The sequence below is a fragment of the Elephas maximus genome, chromosome 19 (genome assembly GCF_024166365.1).
Source record: "Elephas maximus indicus isolate mEleMax1 chromosome 19, mEleMax1 primary haplotype, whole genome shotgun sequence".
NCBI lineage: Eukaryota > Metazoa > Chordata > Mammalia > Proboscidea > Elephantidae > Elephas > Elephas maximus.
This window is the reverse complement of record NC_064837.1, coordinates 29,332,673-29,336,947: the sequence shown is the minus strand read 5'-3', so window position 1 is coordinate 29,336,947 and position 4,275 is coordinate 29,332,673.

Below are 4,275 nucleotides of genomic sequence, written 5' to 3'. Positions count from 1 at the left end.
CAGCAGAACAGTTACAGATTTAAGTTACTAAATTCTGGGGTGGTTTGTTACACACCAATAGCCACTCAATGCACGCATACACTGAAGAACGAACTCCTTCATTTCAGCAACTCAGAGCTCAAATTTCCTTGTTTTATCACCATGTTTTCTTTTGCAGTTTTTTAAAAAAATCAGGACCCAATAAGGCCTGTATGTTTTGATTGATTGAGATATCTCTTAAATCTCCTTTAATCTACAGTTTCCACCTCTAGTTATTTTTTTTCTCTTGCAATTTATTTTGTGAAGAAACTGGGTGCTTTGTCCCCTGTATTTTCACACAATCTGATTTTGTTGCACGCTGTGGTGCCATTTAACATGTCCCTCTGTCCCAAACTTTCCTAAAAATAGGCAGCTAGATAGATATGGAAGCTTGATCAGATTTATTTTTGGCAAGGCCACTACATAGGTGATACTGTGTTCTTCCATCAGGAAGTATACCACGTCTGGTTGTCTTCGGTCATGTGAGTAGGCCTTGCCGACCATTGCCTAGATTCACTAATTCATTAGTTGTTACAAAATGATACTGTGATCAATTCTTTGTTCATCAGCTGTGATACTTATGTAAAACGAAATTTTCCCTTATAAAGTATTTGGTTACCCAGTGGTACCATTTGTATAGAAAACTCATTGTCGTCAAGTTGATTCTGACTCATAGTAACCTTATAGGACAGACTGGAACTGTCCCAGAAGGGTTTCCAAGGCTGTAAATCTTTACAGAAGCAGACTGTCACATTCTTCTCTTGCAGAGAGGCTGATGGGTACAAATTGCCGACCTTTTAGTTAGCAGCTAAGTGCTTAACCACTGCGCCACCAGGGCTCCTTTTGTAGAGGAAAGGCAAGATAACATTTTGATGTTTTTAAAATGCATTATAGTTATTTGCCTTATTGCTGTTAAAATTGTACCATCTTTGACCACTGGGAACCTATTCAAGTTGGCTCCTGAGTCATTTTGACATAAACCCAGAAATCTTTGATAATGTTTGATAGCTTTCTTATTTCTGGTATAGAGATATCTCAAGGTTGCCTTGTACTTTTCCTTTCCTGGTCTGAGAATCAGCCATTTCTCCAAGGATACTTGGTTCTGTTTGACACAGTTACACATGATGTCTCATGGGTTAACTCTGATGGAAAAACTTTGCTTGGATTTTTTTGTCAGAAAAAAAAAAAATGCCCCCAAATTTCTAGAAGGCCAAGGAGCTTGGCGTAGATAGGTGGCTTTTCCTAAAGGAAGTCTGAATAATTCTATCAGGTAAAAGCGTATCATTCTTCTGTTTGCAAAAAGAAACAGTCAACAGAGATGAAGTGGTTCTTAGCAGACCACTTTTTTCCATATCGAAGAAGAAATATTACCTTTGTAAATGTATGAGCCAAAGAAAGTGTGATTTCAGGGCTGGTTGATTGCATGTGTTGGAGATTCAAAGATGTACAGGCAAGTCTTGAAGTCTAAGTCCTGTCTGAAGCCCTTGGACCTAAATCATAGAGTGTACACAATCAACCTGGGAAGGCAGAGCTGTGCACTAGGGGGCAGAGACCCTTTGGGGTCATACTACACCCGAGTCAGAATCCTGTTTCTCTTACTAATACCTGGCAGTTAGCTTTTCTAAGCCCCCATTTCTCACCTGAGGAAGGGAGATAACCAAACTACTTCAAAACATGTTTTGAAGATTAAATGAGACGGCCTGGTAGGGACAACGACAGCTGCTCAGCCTGAGATTCTTGGTCTTTTCTCCAGTCTAAAGCGTGTGTCAAAAAGATGTGTCACTTCTCTCAGGAGACCAAGGGGGAAAGGCAGTAGGAGAACTTTGCCCATCACCTCTGGGTTCCCGTTGTGGGTAAAATTGCATCCCCCCCAAAAAGATATGTTGAAATCCTAACCTCTGGTACCTCTGAATGCTATCTTATCTGGAAATAGGGTCTTGGCAGATGTAATTAGTAGGTCAACATGAGGTCATACTGGAGAAGAAAAGCCAAACCCACTGCCGTCCAGTCTATTCCCACTCCTAGTGATTTCCAAGGTTGGGTTTCCAAGATTGTGAATCTAAATCTACTGAAGCAGACTGCCACATCTTCCTCGCTCAGAGCGGCAGGTGGGTGGGCTCAAACCACCAACCTTTTGGTTAGCAGCTGACCTACTTACTGAACCACTGCATCACCAGGGCTCCTCTACTGGAGTAGGGTGGGTCCTAATCCAATATGGCTGGTGTCCTTATAAAAAAAGAGGCGAGACAGACAGACAGATATGAAGGGCAGCAGCCCTGTGATGATGGAGGCAGAGACTGAAGTTCTGTTGCCACAAGACAAGGAATGCTCAGGGTTAAAGGAGCGTTCCCTGGCACCTTTGGAGAGAGCACGGCCCTGCTGACACTCCTAATTCAGAATGTTAGTCTCCAGAACTGTGAGAGAATAAATTCTCATTGTTTCAAACCACCCATTTTGCGGTACTTTGTTAAGGCAGCCATAGCAAATTAATACAGTTCCCAAAATTCGTCCCCCAGGCTCCCACCCCCTCCCCCAATGTGGGGTTCAGCGGGGCCTGAGATTTATTCCCCCGGGGACTTTGGCTTTTTCAGGTTTTCCCTGACCACTGACCATCGATGATGAACTTGGTGACACCGACAATACTAATTAAAGATAACATTGACTGAGCACTTTCCATGTGCCCAGCTCTGTTCTAAGTGTTATACAGGTGTTTCTATTTGTTCGAGTCACCGTTGTCTGTCCTCTAGATTATTCAATAGTCTCCTAACTGGATTCCCTGCCTTCACTGTTGTGGCCCTGGGGTCTGTCCTTTACAGACTACCCCAAGAGATTATTTATTGTGTTTTAACTGGAAGTTTACAGTTCATGTTAGTTTCTCATACAAAAATTCATACACACATTGTTATGTGACCCTAGTTGCTCTCCCTATAATTGACACCAAACTCCTCCTTTCCAACCTGGATTTCCCACGTCCATTCAACCAGCTCCTGTCACTTTCTGCATTCTCATCTTGCCTCCAGGAGCTTCCCACAGAGTCTCATGTGTCTACTTGAGCTAAGAAGCACTCTCTTCACGAGTATCATTTTATGTCTTATAGTCCAGTCCAATCTTTGTCTGAAGAGTTGGCTTAAGAAATGGTTTCAGTTCTGAGCTAACAGAGAGTCTGCGGGGGATGTCTTCTGGGGTTCCTCCAGTCTCAGCCAGTCTGGTCTTTTTACTAGAATTTGAGTTCTGCACCCCACTTTTCTCCTGCTCCATCAGGAGTTCTCTGTTGTGTTCCCTGTCAGGGCAGACATTGGTGGTAGCTGGGCACCATCTAGTTCTTCTGCTCTTAGGCTGATGGACTCTCTGGTTTCTGTGGCCCTTTCTGTCTCTTCAGCTAACATTTTCCTTTTGTCTTTGGTGTTCTCCATTCTCCTTTGCTCCAGGTGGGTTGGGCCCAATTGGTGCATCTTAAATGGCCACTTGCTAACTTTTAAGACCCCAGACGTCACTCACCAAAGGGTGATGCAGAACATTTTCTTAATAAAATTTGTTATGTCAATTGACCTAGATGTCCCCCAAAACCGTGGTCCCCAGACCCCCACCCCTGCTATTCTGTCCTTTAAAGTGTTTTGTCGTATTCAGGAAACTTCTTAGCTTTTGCTTTAGTCCAGTTGTGCCGACTTCCCCTGTATTATGTGTTGTCCTTCCCTTCATCTAACATAATTCTTGTCTACTGTCTAGTACTATCTCCTTGTAATCATCAAAGAATATTTTCTTCTGTGTTTAAACCTTTTCTTGAGTTCTTATAATAGTGGTCTCATACAATATTTGTTCTTTTGTGACTGACTAATTTCACTCAGCATAATGCCTTCCAAATTCATTCATGTTATCATATGTTTCAAATATTCATCATTGTTCTTTATTGTTTCGTAGTATTCCATTGTGTGAATATACCATAATTTGCTTATCTATTTGTCTGTTGATGGGCACCTAGGTTGTTTCCATTTTTTTGCTATTGTGAACACTGCTGCAATGAACATGGTTGTGCATATATCTATTCATGTGATGGCCCTTATTTCTCTAGGATATATTCCAAGGAGTGGGATTGCTGGATCGTATAGTAGTTCTGTTTCTAGCTTTTTAAGGAAGCGCCAAATTGATTTCCAAAATGGTTATACCATTTTACATTCAGACTAGCAGTGTATAAGTGTTGCAGTCTCTCCGCAACCTCTCCAACATTTATTAGTTTGTGTTTTTTTGATTAATGCCAGT